The 18142-nt window shown below is 45.1% G+C and overlaps 1 pseudogene across 1 annotated transcript; it reads left to right on the forward strand.

Annotated features, from left to right (window-relative positions):
* Positions 1–596: 596 nt before the first annotated feature.
* LOC118021971 lies at positions 597–3947 on the forward strand (annotated as a pseudogene). Its single transcript, XR_004682348.1, has 2 exons — positions 597–840; positions 2392–3947. The product of XR_004682348.1 is annotated as a 28S ribosomal protein S24, mitochondrial-like (transcript).
* The last annotated feature ends 14195 nt before the right edge of the window (positions 3948–18142 follow it).

The following is an 18142-nucleotide window of genomic DNA, read 5'->3' on the forward strand; positions in this document are numbered from 1 at the left end:
AGTCCTCTGGTACTGCTCAGGTGTCCTAAATCCCTCAATCTTTGGAGCCAGGTTTTTGGGGCAGGTGGTGTCAGAACCCAACCTAGGGTTAGGGTTAGGGTCCAGGAGAATGGAAAGTCCAAACTGCTGGCATTGTGGCGACCTTCATGGAGGGCTGAGTTTAGCGCGAGGGTTAGGGTGAGGGTCAGGGTTGGGGTTGTGTCTAGGGGGCTGCTGAATGTGTGGGTTAGATTTTGTTTTAGTTTTTGGGGGCCAATGTCTGGGGTGGGATGACTGGGGATCTGTGGACCAGGTATGTGGTGGGGGATCCTGGGAGCAGAGGGGCCGGGGGAAGGCAGGGGTGGTGGAAGGGGTGGTGAGGGACTGGGGTCAGGGACCCAGGGGTTGGGGTAGCAGTGGCCTGGATCAGGTTGGTGGTCAGGGCACCCTGGGGTGGAGGGGGCAGGCTAATGGGGTGGGAGTGCGGGAAATGGGGCAAAGGGGCTGGTGATCCGAGGCCTTGGGGCGGTGGGGCCTGGGCTTTGGGGGCAGGGAACCAGGGGGCCTGGGGGCCAGGGGCTGGAGGGATGGGGTGGGTGGTGGTGATGGATCCAAGGATGGAGGGGCTGGGACCCCTGGGATGGGTATGGAGGACCCCTGGCGGAGGGGTGCAGGGGCCATGGGCGTGGGGGAGGGGGACCAAGGCTTGGGTCTGTGAGCGGGCAGTCACTGCCCCTCTGTGCACCTAGAACCGGGTGGCCCGGGTCAGAGTGGGCAAGGGGGACAAGCCGGTGACCTACGAGGAGGTGCAAGCACCGCATTACATCGCCCACTGCAAGGGCTGGCTGTCGCTGCACACAGGTGAGGGGCCGCGGTGCCTGGGGCCCCGGGGATGAAGTTCTCAGTCATGGCTATCACACAAACACCAGATAAACACATGCGGGAGGCTTGATTCAACTCCTCATGCAGAGGTTTTCATTCTCAGATTTCGTATTCCCGAATCACTGTGGGACGTGGGCGGAGCAGGCACCCTGCACACACCTTCCCTACTGAGGGCGCTGCCTTCTTCTTTTCGTTCATGCTGTAAACAAGAGTTCTTTTCGAGATCCATTAGTGCCCTGTGTTTACAGTTTTGTGCTTTTTGTGGGTGATTTCAATGCCATAAAATAGCCCTAATGCTGAAGTGTGAAGCACAAGAAGGGTGTGACATACACTGGGGAGAAAATATGCATGTTAGGTAAGCTTCCTTCACGCACGAGTTATGATGCTGTTAGCAGAGAGTTCAGTGTTAATCAGTCATGTGTATTAAACAAGGGGTCTTTAAGCAGAAACACACACAAAACAAGGTTATATATTGATGTGTTGATCAAACTATCTTAACCCAGGGCATGCAGAAACTTAACTCTGTGTTTCCCGTAGGAGCGAGGGTTCAGTGTTCCCTAACTCATTGCTCATGGTAACTTTATAGAACATAACTACTGGCAACTAAGGAGAATCAGCTGTGTTTTGTTCAGTATGAGGCTTCTCAACTTGAGTTGTCTGTCTAGAGAACTTAAAATACAGATTCCTGTCCCCCTCCCTTTTCAGGTTGTTTCTTTTCTTTTCTTTTCTTTTTTAAAGATTTTTTTTATTTATTTGACAGAGAGAGAGAGACACAGTGGGAGAGGGAACACAAGCTGGGGGAGTGGGAGAGGGAGAAGCAGGCTTCCCACCAAGCAGGGAGCCCGATGTGGGGCTTGTTCTCAGGACCCCGGAACCATGACCTGAGCCGAAGGCAGACGCTTAACGACTGAGCCACCCAGGTGCCCCTCAGGTTCTGTTTCTAAGGTCTGGGGCTGGGTGTGGCAGTCTGGGGATGGGTGTGGAGGTTTGGGAATGGGTGCGGAGACTCTTCACGCACACTGTAGGAGGTGTAGGAGTTTCAGGATCTGGGGATCTGGGGATGGGTGTGGAGACTCTTCAGGCATACTGTTGGAGGTGTAGGAGTTTCCGGATCTACACTGAGAATCTACTGGTTGAGGCCATGGCCCTGGATGGTGAGAGAGCTCATGTCCCCAGTCTCAGAAGTAGCTGGTGGCCTCATCTCTCTGGGCCAAGGGATGGCCAATGCTTCTATAAACATCCAGAAAGAGTGGGAAAGAGCTAGACAGGAAAGGATCATCTGAGTTTTATGCCCTGCTAAGGCCTCAGTCTTCCCTTTGCAAAACCAGGATAACCAAAATACCTACTTAACAGGATTTGTGTGTGAATGTAATGAAATAATGTACTTTGAACTTTAAAGTGTTATTATTTTTATTCCACTTGTAGAAGAAGAGAGAAGAAGCCATGGTGGGGGTGGACTTGAGTGCCCAGGCTCTTGGATGTTACCTCTGGAGTTTCTGCTGAGTCTTCAAGGTTCCCTTTTCCTTTTAGGTAACCTGGATGGGGAGGATCATGCTGCAGAGTGAACAGTGGAGGATATTTTCCTTCGAAAGTTCATGTGGGGCACCTTCTCAGGGTGTCTGGATGACCTGCTGATCCTAAAGCGCCGGGCTAACCAGTTGGAGATCCGTGCCCTGGTCCTGAGGCAGCTGCCTGCACACAAGTTCTACTTCCTAGTGGGCTACAGTGAGACTCTGCTGTCCCACTTTTACAAATGTCCCATCCGTCGTCTGCACCTCCAGACTGTGCCCTCCAAGGTCGTGTATAAGTACATCTAAGACAGTCACCTTTTCTGCATCAGGCTCTAGCCTGTGAAGGACAGAACCATGTGGGAAAGGAGTGAAGTAGAAATGGGGAACTACGTCCCCTCACTGTCTCAAGGATTCCTTTTCAAAGCTGCTGTTGAATAAATAGACCTTCTGTCTTGCCTCTTGGTTTGTGTTTCCTCCTTAGAGAAAAGAACTCGAGTAGGGTTTCTTTGAGGATGCTCCAAGGCTCCCCAAAAGGCTGCCAGTTGTTTGAGGTTTCAGTAATAGCTACAGTGCAATGAGTCTCTTGTCACTTTACCAGGAACTTTACCTGGAGCTCTTTGTTTTCTCTCAAAGTGGAAAAATCCATTTTTGGTCATTATAAATAAACATTAAGTTTTTAAAATTTGAAACAATATGGACACGTGTCAAGTCAACCATGCAAGTTTCTTGTAATTCTTTCACAGAGAGAACTACTGTGAACAGTTTATTTCCAGATGTACTTTTTCTCTCCAGAAATACCTTAATGGATACTCATTGCTTATTAAATAAGCTTTCCATTGAGCACCTACTGTAGGCCGCAGATTCTTCTGAGTGATTGGAATCCATCAATGTACAAAACATTCTGTTCCAAGATCCCTGCCTTCGTCACACTTGTATACCCATGAAGGTGGGCAGGGAGGTTTAGGCAGCACTGAGGACTCCAAGCAGGTGAGCTCTGTGGGAGAGCATTTCAGGAGCTGGCATCTGCAAAAGCTGCACATGGTGCTGGGCGGTGGGGCAGAGATTGCTGACCAACTTCACTCTGACACTGATCTTGACCCTCACCTCGACCACGATCCTGGTACACTTAACCCTGAACCTCAACCTCACATACCCTGATCCCAAATCTGACCTTCACTTATTACCCTGACTCTGATTTCCTAAGCTCTACCCTCACTCTTAACAGTAATGCTGTCCCTAATCCTACCCACAACTTGACCTTCACTCAACCTCACTCTTACCTAAGGGTCTCACCCGGACCTTCCTCTGATCATGTCTGACTCTGCCACTGACGTTGGCTACATCCCTCACATAACCCTGATTCTCAGAACTTCACTCTGAAAATATTCTAATGCTATCTGACCCTTACCACGACCCTGAGTGTGACCTTATCCTAACTCTAACCCTGAGTGTGCTCGCTTCAGCAGCACGTGTACTAACTCTAACCCTAACGCTTGCTTTGACTCTGACCATAATCCTCACCCAGACTCTTATCATGACCTTGACCATAAAACTGATAGTCATCTAAATTTGACCCTAGCCCTGATCTTCCCTTATTGATAAACCGGACTCTGACCTTGACCCCGAAACTGAACCGTCACCCAGACTATCCCTCACACAGATCTGAGCCTACTCTTAACCCTGGTCTTGACCCTGATTCTAACACTAAACAACCCTGGATAGATTGGCCTGATTGTCATTCAGGCCCTGAGACACCCTCACACCCTGCTGACAAAACTCAACCTTAACCTGACTCTGACCCTTCTGACCTTCACTCTTGCACTGACCCTGACCCTGGACTTCATGTGAATTTGACCCTCACCCTCTTCCTGATTCTCATTCTAACACTGACCTTGACCCTTCCACTAACAGTGATCTGACTGAACCTCAGCTGGACTTGATTATGTTCCTGACCCTCATGATCCTGATCCACCCATGTATTGATCATGAAACTTCACTTAACCCTGACTTCGACACTGCACCTTATTCAAATCCTTAACTGACACAGGCCCTGACTCTGATGTGCAGCCTTGCTTTGATATTCACCCTATAGACTCACCCAGATCTTGACCCTGATCCATTTTTTTAATTGAAATATATTTGATATATAATATTGTGTAAATTTAAGGTGTACATGTTGATACATTTATGTATCTTAATACATTATGTATCATAATGTGATTGTAACAATTAGCATCTTAATCATATTACATAATTATTCTTTTTAGTCATTAGAATAAGTTCTAGGTTCCTAGCAAGATTGTTGATTATAATATAATATTGTTGTCTGTGCTCACTATTCATTATAAATTTGTACCCTTAGGCAACATTTGCCTTGTTCTCTCCACTCCCCAACCCCTGGTAATCACCATTTTGCTCTCTATTTTTGCGAGTTTGGCTTTTTTAGATTACACATATAAATGATGTCATACGGTATTTGTCTTTCTCTGCCTGACTTATTTCACTTAGCAAAACTTCCACAAGGTCCATCATGTTGTTGCAAATGGCAGGATGTCCTCTTTTCTCATGGCTGTATAATATTCCATTTTATTTATATATCACATCTTCTTTATCCATTCATTTGTTGATGGGCACTTATTGGCTATTGTGAACAATGCTGCAGTAAACACTGGATTGCATGTCTCTCTTCAAAATCCTGTTTTTATTTCCTTTGTGTGTATACCCAGAAGTGGAATCATTGGATCATCATTGATGGGTCTATTTTTAATTTTTTGAGAAGACTTCATATTGTTTTCCATTGTGGTTGAATCAATGTACATGTGTACCAGCAGTGTGAAAGAGTTCCCTTTTCTCTAGACCTTTGCCAGCAATTTTTATCTCTTACCTTCTTGATAATAGGCCTTCTGACAGGTGTGAGGCAATATCTCATTGTGGTTTTCATTTGCATTTCCCTGATGATGAGTGATGTAGACCATCTTTTCATGTGTCTGTTGGCGATTGGGATGTGTTCTTTGGAGAAAGGTCTAGTTCTACCCATTTTTCAGTTGGATTGTTTTTGATTTTGAGTTGTATGAGTTCTTTATATATTTCCAGTATTAACTCCTTATCCAACGTATGGCTTGCAAAAATTTCTTCCATTCTATATAGTGCTTTTTCATTTTGTTAATGGTTCCTTTTGCTGTGCAGAAGGTTTTAAGTTTCCTGGAGCCCTATTTGTTCATTTTCACTTTTGTCTTTGGTGCTGCTGGTGTCATATTCAAGGAATCATTGCCAAAACCAATGTTAAGGAGCTTCTTCCCTACATTTGCTTCTAGGAGTTTTATAGTACCGGGTCCTTCTGTTTGTCTTTAATCTATTTGAGTGAATTTTTGTGACTGCTGTAAGTTAGGGGTCTAATTTCATTGCATGTACTCATCCAATTTTCCCCACCTCATTTGTTGACAAGACTGTCCTTTCCCCATTGTGTGTTCTTGGCTTCCTTGTTGAATATTTTTGTGACTGTATAAGCAGGGGTTCACTTCTATGCCTTCTAGTCTGTTCCATTGGTCTATGTGTCTATTTTTGTCTGTCTATGCAGTAACATACTGTTTTTATTACTGAAGTTTTGTAGTATAGTTTGAAGTCAGAAAGTGTGATATCTCTGGCTTTGTTCTTTTTTCCTCAACAAGGACATTTTATTATTTTTTTTAAAGATTAATCTTTTTTTTTTTAAAGATTTTATTTATTTGAGAGAGAGAGAGAGAGTGAGCATGAGAGGGGGAAGGATCAGAGGGAGAGGGAGAAGCAGACTCTCTGAGGAGCAGAGAGCCCAATGCGGGGCTCGATCCCGGGATCCTGGGATCATGACCTGAGCGGAAGACAGACGCTTAACCAGTTGAGCCACCCAGGTGCCCCCAAGAAGGACATTTTAACAATATAAATTCTTCTGATCCATGAGCAGAGGATGTCTTTCCATTTGTTTGTCTTTCCATTTTTTTTTTTTCTTTTTAATTTCTTTCAGCAAAGTCTTGTAGTTCACTGTACAGGACTTTCACATCCTTGGTTAAATTTATTCCTAATATTTTATTGTTTTTGATGCTATTGTGAATGGGTTAGTTTTCTTCATTTCTTTTTCAGATGTTTCATTCTTCGTGAATAAGAATGTAAATGAGTTCTGTAAGTTGATTCTGTATCCTACAACTTGACTGAACTCTAACAGCCTTTCAGATTTTCTATATACTGAATCATATTATCTGCAAACAATGACAGATTCACGTCTTCCTTCCTGATTTGGATGCCTATTATTTCTTTGTCCTGCCTAATTGCTTTAGCAAGGACTTCTAACACCAAACTGAATAAGAGTGGTGTGTGTGGGCATCCACGTCTTGTTCCTGCTCCTTGAGGAAAAGCTTTCAATTTTTCACCAGCGAGTATACTGTTAGCCATGGGCTCATAACGTATGGCCTCTAATATATTGCGGTACGTTCCTTCTATACCCGATCTGCTGAGGGTTTTTATGAAATGATGTATTTTGTCAAATGCTTTTTCTGCATCTATTCAGATGATCATGTGATTTTTTTTCCTTTCATTTTATTAATGTGATGTATCACATTTATTGATTTGTGTATGTTTAATGATCCTTGCATTCCAGGGATAAATCCTACTTGCTCATGATGCATAATCCTTTTCATGTGTTCTTGAGTTCAGTTTGCTTATATGTTGTTGAGAGTTTTTGCATCTGGATTCATCAGAGATATTGGTCTGTAGGTTTCTTTTTTTGTGGTGTCCTTCTCTGGCTTTGGTATCAGGGCAATGCCAGCTTCACAAGGTGATTTTGGAAGTATTCCCTCCTCCTCAATTTTTTGGAAGAGTTTAAGAAGAATTGGTATTAATTCTTTTTTGACTGTCTGGTAGAATCTCCAGTGAAGCTGTCTGGTCCTGGGGGAGGTTTCTATGTTGGGAGGTTTTTGATTCCTGATTCAATCTCTATAGTCTCTATTGATCTGTTCAGATTTTTTATTTCTTCCTGATTTCAGTTTGGTAGGTTTCTTGTTTCTAGGAATGGATCTGTTTCTTCTAAGTTATCTGAGTTTTTGCCTTGTAATTGTTTAGTCTCACAATCCCGTTTTTCTGCAGTCTCAGTTGTAATGTCTTTTCGTTTTCTTTTTTAAAAATATTTTATTTATTTATTTGAGAGAGAGAGCACACGCAGGGGGAGGAACAGGAGAGGAAGAGAGACAAGCAGACTCCATGCTGAGCAGGGAGACTGACATGGGGCTTGATCCCATGACCCTGAGCTCAGGACCTGAGCTGAAGGCAGATGCTTAACTGACTGAGCCACCCAGGCGCCCCAAAGTCTCCTTTTTCACTCTTAATTTTATTTGAGTCTTTTTGTTTTTTTCTTAGTCTAACTAAAGTTTTGTTGATTTTGTTTATCTTATTCATAGAACCAGTTCTCAGTTTCATCAATCCTTTCTGTTGTTTTTATCATTCCTATTTCATTTATTTCTGCTCTGTGCTTTATTGTTTCCTTCCTTCTGCTAACTTTGGGCTTAATTTGTTGTTGTTATTGTTGTTGTTTTTTCTACTTCCTTGAGGTGTAAAGATAGGTTGCATATTTGAGGTTTTTCCAATTTCTTAACATATGCACTTATCACTGTAAACTTTCAGAGCTACTTTTGCTGCCTTCTGTAAGTTTTGATATGTTGTCTTTCCATTTTCATTTCTTTTGAGATAATTTTTTATTTTCCTTTTGATTTCTTCACTGACCCATTGATTGTTCAGAAGTGTGTTTAGTTTCCACATATTAGTGGATTTTCCAGCTTTCCTTTTACTGATTTCTAGTTCCATACCATTGTGGTCAGAAAAGACAGTGGGTATGATTTCAGTCTTGTTAAGTGAACTAAGATTTGTTGTGTGTCCTATCGTGCGGTCCTTTCTGGAGAATGTCCCATGTGCACTTGGGGAGAATGCGTGTTCTGCTGCTGTTGGTTCTTGTGTTTTAATCCATGGAGCCACTCTGCCTATTGATTGGTGAATTCAATTTTTAATATTTAGAGTGATTATTGATATGGAAGAACTCAATCCTGCTACCTTATGTCTTGTCTTCTGATTGTTTTGTAGCTCCTTTGTTATTTTCCCCCCTCTGTTTCTATCTACCTTTGTGAAGTGCTGGTTTTCCACAGTGCATTTTGTCTCCCCCTTTTCTTGTTTTGTGACTCTAGAGTTTTGCTTTGTTGTTACCATGTGGATTACAAACAACATCTGTTATATAAGATAGCCTTTTTTATGCTGATAGCACCTTATTTTCATTCCCTGTAAAGTTTCCACACTTTTACTCTTCCCCTTTAGTTTTGATGTTAAAATGTGTCTCTTTTTATGCTGTGAAATCACTGAGAAGTGATAGTGACTTTGGTTATTTTTCATGCTCTTTTCCTTTAGCCTCCAAACTATAATTAAGTGGTTAACACACCCTTCTACTACAGAGTTGCCATTTGTGATTGTGTTAATTTTTTACCTTTGCTAGTGTTTTATGGACTTTCATTTGCATTTATTTTCATTTCAGCTGAAGAACCCCTTTGAGCATTTCCTTCAAGACTGGTCTAATGGTGGTGAGCTCCCTCAGCTCTGGTGTGTCTGGCAAAGCCTCTATTCCTCCTTTCTATTTGAAGGGTAACTTTGCTTCATGAAGTATTTTTGGCTGGCAGTTTTTATCATTTAACACTGAATAGGTCCTTCCACTCTCTTTTTGCCTATGGAGTTTCTTCTGAAAAATCTGCTGATAGCCAAACGGGGCCTCCATTGTAGGTTACTTTCTTTTGTTCCCTGGCTGCCTTTAAGATACTTTCTTTATGATTGACTTTTGACAGTTTCATTACAATGTCAAATATGATGAATGACCTTCCTTGGAGAAGGTCTTTCTGCTTTGGGGATGCCCATGCCCCAGTAGGGGCATCCTGCAGTGAGCAGGCTCCCAGACATCCACAGGCACATCTCTTGCTGAAATATGGAAACAGACAGCAGGGAACACGTTCCTCCAGTGCCTTTGGTTATTGTCTGCCTCTTTCCCTTCCTCCAATTCCCCTGGTCATGGACTCACTCACTCACCACTTTTGCTTTCCACCTGCACTGAGGGGCAGGCTGTCACCAGTGTTGCCCTGGGGAGGGGCCAACTTGAATTCCTTCTCCTCTGACTCCAAGCCCATCTCTACCCTGCTTCAGTGGTGTGCCTGGTTTTCCTCTCAGCTGGCTGGGCTTCCACAAATTCTCTGTCTTCAGTGAGTGTTGCCCTGTTTTGTAATTTCCAGTTGTGCTTCCCCCAATCATAGCAAGTCAGGGTGGGGCAGGCTCATCAACTTCCTTGGATTTGCAACCCCCTTCACGGTCCTGTCCACCTACTTTCTGATGTACAGGTGCATAGAAATCTGGGTGTCCTGGTGTGATGAGCAGAGGCACTTTTGTTTGCTTATGAATGTGGAAGTAGTTGTAAATAAAAGGGGAGAGGAAAAAAGGGAAGACTCTTGCAGCCACCATGCTGATGTCACACTTGGCCCTGATCCTGACCCTATACTCACCCTATCCTTGGTCCTGAACATGACCCTGACCTTGGAATGACCTGAGTTTTACCTTTACCCTGTTACTGACCTTGCAGTGTACCCTTAACCTTATTCTGAATCTGGCATTCACCATGATACTGACCCAGAATTGACCCTTACCTTCACTCTGACTCTGATCTTGACTTTGACCTGGAACCCAATCTCACCCTGAACCTGAATTGGACCCAACTCTCACAGTAACCTAACCGGACCCTAATGTTCAAACTGAGTCATAATTTGACATTTACTCTGACCATTTACCTAAAACTGACCCTGACATTAACCCTGCAGCACTGATTATGACCCTGACCCTGCTCATCCTGATGCTTACCATCACACTAACCTTGACCTTCAGGGTGACCTTGACCCTCACCCCCACCCTGACCCTGCACCTAACCTCATCAGGATTCTGACCCTAACCCTCACCTCCACGCTGAATTCATCCCAGCATTTGACTCTCACCTTCACTCGTGCATGGGTTTTCTATGGCTGGCATAATGAACTACCATCAACGTAGTGGCTTAAATTAGCTCAGGTGTGTTTGTCACAATTTTGTCTTGTCACACAAAACAAAACTAGGTCTTGCCGAGTTAAAACCAAGGTTTCAGCAGAGCCACATTCCTTTCTAGCAGGAAGGGATTGTGAGCCATGGAGTCATCCATAAGGTGGAAAAGGCCTGGAGAGTGATTCTCCCCTGGAGCCTCCAGACACAGCCCTGCCCACCCACACTAGACTTCTCAGTGGCACAGCTGTAAGATAATAAGTTTCGGTTGTTTCAGGCCACTAAGTTTGTGGAAATTTGTTCAAGCCTCAGTAGAAAACTAATACAGTACTCAACCTCTAGGTTAGGGTTAGGGGTTAAGGGTTAGGGTTAGGGGTTATCTTGAGTTAATTTATTTGCCTTTTAATAAAAGATGTCAGTGCTTAAATAAGACATTTTTTCTTAGACATTCTTAGACATTCTTTTCTTAGTGAGGAAAAGTAAGCATGTATCCCAAAAAGTTAGGGAGAAGAACCGAAGGTCCCAAAGCAACACCTAAGTCAAAACATCTGGACATTTATGTTTTATCTTTAAAGTTAATAAGAAATGTACTTGCTCTGTTGTTCTTCTCACAGATGGATTTGCTCTCCCTTTCATTCTGGTCTTGGCTCAAATGCCACCTTCTCAGAGGGGCTTCCTAATGGGCCTCTCTGAATATGATGGCCCCCTTAGCCCACACTGTTCTCTTTTTAGCCAGCATTCCTTCCTACTGTTGATTCATTTATTGTATCCCATGCTTTTTACAAGCTCCCAGGTAGAGCTAGAGCTATACATTTGCACAAAGTAGATACTCAATAAATATTTATTAATTGAACCAGTTTTACTCTGTGATATGTATGGCTTTCTTTTTCATTAAAAATATCAATGTTTTATCAGTGAATTTTTGACCTTTTTCAGGATGTATTTGGAGAAATCCATTGCTCCATGAATATACATCTGTCAGTGCTGTGGCTTTATTATGTCGCGTGTCATTCTATCCTGAGCTGCCAGGAGTGCTCATGACCCATGTATGAAGCTCAGCTTCAAACCTTAGGGGTGAGTTCTGTGAAGGTTCTGGGGGGCATTTGGGGGGCTCTTCCTGCTGGACACCACCGTGTCATATGGGGCCAGAAGTGAAGCGAGCACCGTCCTCTTTTGCTCTGCTTTTTCCATCTTCCTCTACCCTCTGTCAGCATGTGGGTTTCCCACCAACCATATCTCTGCAGACAAACTCTGAAATGGCCTATGGCTTGGGATTCATCGACCTCACAAAATCTCATTATAACAAGTGTAAGAGGTTTCTGTGACACTGACATGACCTTTGTTCCCAGAATATGCACCAGGAAGAGTCACATGAGAGCCTGGGGGTCCAGAAGTGTTAAATGGGTTATTGTGGCTCGAGCTAAAGCTACTCAGGGGGATAATGCTGGAGGCCATCTCAGATCCCAGTCTGGCTCTGTCACCAATTTTCAATACAATTTAGGTGAGTCACTTAATCTGAGCTTCAGGCTCATCATTTCTAAAATTAGGAAATGTTTTTAGATTAATTTATTCATTGAAGAACTACATAATGAACTCCTATTCAGTGCTAGACAGTCTCCAAGATTGATTCTATCTCAGGAATTCTGACTCTCACCCTCCCCGCTCACACTGACTTCCCCCATTTGACCCAGTGGCTGTTCCATGGAAATTCCCTAGGGCAACACTGGATTAGCAAGTGTCTTCAGGGTGTGCCCTCATGCTGTTTGATGTGGCTGAGGGGCCCTGAGCAATTCCGAACCAATACCCAAGGTTTTGGCTAATTTGCCTTGTGCTGTCTTACTTGCACAAGAACAGCAGTGCCCGGATCAGGCCTTCAGTGCAACAGCTGCAGGCTTAGTGAGGACCTTGCCCAGGACACTAGCCCCATGACACTGTGAGGGTGTTCCTAGTGCCCAGTGAAGTCATGCAATGCAACAAGTAATTATACATCAGGGTGGATGATGTAAAGTACAGTGCACTGAGAACATGACAAGAGCATTTAAATGACAGAATAGTATGTAGGTAAACATACTATATACTATGTAAGTGAAGGGAAAAATAAACAACGGGGTCAGAAAGAGGAATGGGAGTTCCCAGAAGCAGGCAGGAGTAGTCAGGGCATGGGCGATGTCTCACGGAGGAAGTGACCAGGAGACTTGTCACTGGTTACAACAGGGCAGCATCACAGTTTGAGCTCTGCCTGACCCACGACCCCCAGGGGCATCGGGGGCATTCTAGCTCCAGAGTATCTACAGACTGCAAATCAGCCTGAGCATAGCCTCCGTGGTATGTCTTCTTTGCTCCTGGGTGTGGCTCTTTCTCTGCCTCTTGAGGCTGTTGATTCTTATTTTGTTTTCCTCTGAACTGCACTCTTTTGTGTGGGTTCAATACTGTTAGTTGACACAAAATCTTTGTGAAAATAAGTGGAATATAAATCATACTGTTTCCTCATTAGATCTGAACATATTCAATAGTAAGAGCCTTTTCCCAGGTCCCTGGGTCTTCATCTGCTAGCCAACTCCAAGATTTTTTAAAAACATATTATATTTTTAACAGTTTCAAAGAATTAGTTTGGTTTTTAAAAAAATTAAACAAGGGGCGCCTGTGTGGCTCAGTCGTTAAGCGTCTGCCTTCGGTCAGGTCATGATCGCAGGGTCCTGGGATCGAGCCCCACATCGCATTCCCTGCTCTGCCGGAGGCCTGCTTCTCCCTCTCTCATTCCGCCTGCTTGTGTTCCCTCTCTCGCTGTGTCTCTCCCTGTCAAATAAATAAATAAAATCTTAAAAAAAAATTAAAGTCACACTTTTAATAATCTATAGAATGATCTGTAAACATTGAATGAGCAAGGTTTTACAGGATGAAGGAAGAAATTGGCTTTGTGGCCCGGTTTGCCCTAATGTTTACTCACTGTTGCCCCCGTGTGGCCACTCTCCAGATAGCATGTGGCAGAACGTGTTAACAACCTATCAAATTCAAGGGAGAATAAGAATAGGTTGGTCCCTGGATTCCCTAGCTCCTAAAAACCATCATATAATTTATAAGCCATATTCTAAATCTAGCATATCTTAACTAGATATTAGGGTTAGCTTCAGGGTCAAGTTGCATACATTAATTATGTATAGCATTTTGTATGTCAGTCATAACTCCATAAAGTGTTTTTCAAAAATAAAACGGGAGAAAATATAGTCACCCAAAGCACTGAGCACCTTTCCTGTCACAGTAAATATGTAACTAAATGTAATTATTGTTTAACCTTAGCTGAAGACCAGGAACTGGTCCTATAGGTACTTGACAGGTAGCATCCGTGGCCAGCTGCCCATCTCCTCCCGACATCCACACCCAGTTCAGCACATCCTCTGCTCTGCTCAAGGGCAGCCCAGACAGAGAGATCAGGTCCAGGTGTGGCTCCCTCCTGTCAGGCATGGCTTCCTTCCGACAGGTAGAAAAGGTGGCCAGCTCAGACACATGACATCTTCTTTTGGTTACTTGCTATCTTCTTCCCCTTTTTGTCACTCTGGTCCTTAAACTTCAGCTCCTGTGGGAACCTGGGTTTGCAGGTTTCTGTTGATATTTCAAAGTGTGCAGATCTGTGTTGCTTTTGTTCCCTGTCCGTGGGTACGATATAAAGGCAGGAAAAGTCATCAGACTGTGAAAGCCACAAAAATAAATCTCAAGTGTGCTCTGTGCCCGATACCTCAGACTTGAAAGAAATGGCAAACTACACACCTCATGTCATACACAACCAGCATTAGGGACTCATAAAAGCATGTAAAATGAAATTGTACTGAAAGAAATCTCATTAATAAACTTTTGCCTTACAGAAGACAGTTCAGCAACCTCCCCCCCACTTGTCATTTCCTGTCTGGCCAATGCCCAGTCACACTGACACATGTAGCCACACAAGGACACAACTGTGATCATCCTCCTGGAGCATTCCCGGTCCCCCTGCCCCTGCTCTGGCCAACCCTGCACACCCCAGTCCTCCTGAGCGTCCCCTGTGGTGACACAGCTGTGATCATCCTTCTGGAGCATTCCCTGTCCCCTGCCCCTGCTCTGGCCAACCCTGCACACCCCCAGTTCTCCTGAGCATCCTCTGTAGTGACACTTGTCACTCCATGCTGTCATGTGTTGTCTCTCTGTCTGTCCTTCCTGCTAGGAGTAGATCTCCCTCACAGCTGCCTGGCTGGTTGATAGGTGGATGAATGGTTTCGGGATTTTTTGTCTTGGAACCGCAGGCCTCCTTCAAAACCCTGATGGGCAGGGTGAGTCTCTGTCCCTCCGTGTGCCCCCAGCTGCGGTGAGGCATAGTGCCCAGGACAAGGGATTTGAGAGTCCTCCTAGATGAAGTTTGTTCTGTGGAACAAGAATCCGGTGGATTCTTTCTGATATCATCATGTCACCACATAACGTGGCCGTCACTGTGAGACAGAAAGCATGCTACTGTATTGTGTCCTACTTGCATACCGTGGCTAACAAAGAGGAAACACACACATGGATGAGCCAATCCCTGGAGCCAGGGAGTGGGGCCGTGGAGACTGGTACAGGTTGTTAGGTCCTCTGTTGTAACGACTTTTCTTTTTTTTTTTTTTTTTTAAGATTTTATTTATTTATTTGACAGAGAGACGGCGAGAGCAGGAGCACAAGCAGGGGGAGTGGGAGAGGGAGAAGCAGGCTTCCCGCTGAGCAGGGAGCCCGATGTGGGACTTGATCCCAGGACCCCGGGATCATGACCTGAGCCGAAGGCAGACGCTTAACGACTGAGCCACCCAGGCGCCCCTGTAACGACTTTTCTAATTGCCGTGGTGGCAATGTCTTCTGTGATGCATCTGTTGATAAAATGAGTGTTGATTTCTGGTAGTGAGTGGGTCCAAGGTGCTGGCTTAGGACCTAGCACCTCAGTCCCGGCACCTCAGTTCTACTCTACTATTCTGCAGAGACAATGGCTGACAATGAGCAAAGTTGACGGAAACTGGTCTGGAATGCACGAGGTAGGGGTGTGTGTCGGGGCGGGGGCATGGGGATTGCGGATAAAAGCTCTGGCCAACCTGTATCTCCAATTTACCAGGGTTCAAGAAGATGCGAGGAATCCGTGGTGTTTCATCATCAATAATTTTGCAGATGAAGAACATGTCTTTTGCATGGACTTGACAAGACTTGTTCAAAGTATTTTCTAGTTGGTACAGAAGTCGAGGACAGCAGCACCCTCCATCTGCTAGGATAGGCGTGAGAGGCTAAGTGCTCTCAAGAAGGTGTCTGGCTTTTGCAGGGCTCACTGTGAGCCTGCACACAGGACCAACGAGGACAGTTAAAGGTTTTGTTTTAAGGATGGAGTATTGGAAGAATGTGGCGCACCTTGTAATCCTGGGAAGAGCACAGATCTCGAGTCCACTGTGGAGTGACTTCGTGAGAGTGGTGGTGATCTGCAGCATCCGGCTAACGAGATGTCTGTCCTTTATTAAGTTGTGGGTGTAGTTTCTGTGCCTTTGTCCTAACAGCTGGGATTTCCAAGGAGTGGGATTTTTTTACATCACTGTAACAGTTGGTCCCCCAGGAGTGGGCAAGTCCTGTTCTGCTGCTGAGAAGTGTGTCTCTAGCGGTTGGGAGTGTATATTACAAGCCTATAGGTAAATGGCAGGGGGGTTACAGTGGTTGGCAGGCTATTGTTATTGATGATTTTTATGGGTGGATTCCATAGGATGAGATGTTAGATCTTATGGATAGGGATCCTCATTAAATGCCCATAAAGAGTGCTTTTTCTGAGTTTAATAGTAGATATATTTTTATTACTTCTAATAGCCCTACTTGTTCTTTGTATTCCAATGAACAGTGCATTACAGTGTTGCCTGCATTTTATCCGTGTGTTGATGAGGATGTGAGAATGGAAAATGTTGGCAATGCCCCCACAAATTGTACATGGGAACATCCAAATAATAAAAGTTTATTTTTGACAACAAAATAGGAAGTATTCTCCTGTGATTTATTTAAACCAGGGGAGGGGGCCCTCTTTTGGTATTGGTAATGAGTACCATAGTCCTTCCTAGGGAACATTATCAGGTTCTATTGGGAACTTGGTGGTTTTTATTGTGGAAGACTCAGTTGTCGACAAATTATTTGTCTCCTCTTTCATTTTCCGTGATTATTTCCACAATATTTGGTTTCACCCCTCTACCATTGTGAAATCATCCCAAATTTGGCTCCAGCTCACCCTTCTCTGCAAAGTGTATGTTTGAACCAAGAAAAAAGCAGCTTCTGGGTGACTGGGAGACTCTAACATCAGAATGCTGTTGGTAGTCAGTTACTGTGACCCTAAATTCCAAACAAGCTCCTGACACCCAGATTAAATAGATTTCAAATTTAGAAACTTCAGATAGAAATTTTATGTCCATGATAACAGCTGAAGAACATGTGTAATCCCTAAACCTAACTCTAACCCCTAACTTTAACCCTAAAACCTGACATGACCCTAAACCCCAAATTGGAACCCTGAATCCCAAACCAGAAATTGAACCCCACACCTGAACTTTGAACCCAAGCCCTGAACCACGACCCCAAACCCTGAACCAGAACTCTGAGTCATGAGCCCTGAACCCAAACCCCAGCAAGAACCCAAACCCCAAATTTGACCTTGAACTTTATCCCCTAAGCCCTAAGTCTTAAACCCTAAATCATAAGCCTAAAGCCCTAAACTCTAATTCTAACCACTACCCTCACCCTGATCCTAAACCCAAACCCTGATCTAGAACTCTGACCCAAACCTAAAGCTGAACCCAGACCCAAACACTTAACCACACTTTGTTTATGCATTCACCATTGATGGACATTTGCATGGTTTCTACCTTTTGATTATTGTGAACATTGTTCGGGTTGGGGGCTAGGGTTAGGCTCTAGGGTTGGGGTCAGGGCCAGGCCTGAGATCAAGTTTAGGTCAGAGTCATGTTCAGTCAGGGGCAGGGTCATGTCCCTGTTTGGGTCAGGGACTGTTGTCCTTCCATATTGTTTCCAATTAGTTGTTCCTTAGCTATTTTTGGAGAAATTGGGGGGATAATGGGCTCCATGCAGCTTGAATTTTCAGGACTTAAATGGCTTCAGCTGGACCCAGGGAGCGAGCAGGTACTTCCATTGAACGCTGAGCTCACCTTGTCCTGCACTGCCTCCCCCGCCTGCAGAGGGCGCACGACCCCAGCTGCGGCCCAGAGCCCGGCCTGCGCAGCCGCTGGGACAGGAGCCGGACCTCAGAACCTGATGTGGAGGCTCCTGGGGGTCGTGGGGCTGCGTCCGCGCTGACAGGAGCCCGGCCTCCTCAGGACCCGCTGCGGAGGCTTCTAGAGGACACGGGGCGGTGTGCACAAGGACAGGAGCCGGGCCTCCTCAGGACCCGCTGTGGAGACTTCTGGGGGCCGTGGGGCTGCGTCCACGCTGACAGGAGCCCGGCCTCCTCAGGACCCGCTGCGGAGGCTTCTAGAGGACACGGGGCCGCGTCCACGCTGACAGGAGCCCGGCCTCCTCAGGACCAGCTGCGGAGGCTTCGGGAGGACGTGGGTCCGCGTCCATACCCACAGGACCCGCTGTGGAGGCTTCTAGAGGACATGGGGCGGTGTCCACAGGACAGGAGTCCGGCCTCCTCAGGACCCACTGTGGAGGATGTGGGGCCGCAT

Source organism: Mirounga leonina, unplaced genomic scaffold (genome assembly GCF_011800145.1).
Source record: "Mirounga leonina isolate KUSES-001 unplaced genomic scaffold, KU_Mleo_1.0 Mir_175, whole genome shotgun sequence".
Classification (NCBI taxonomy): Eukaryota; Metazoa; Chordata; class Mammalia; order Carnivora; family Phocidae; genus Mirounga; species Mirounga leonina.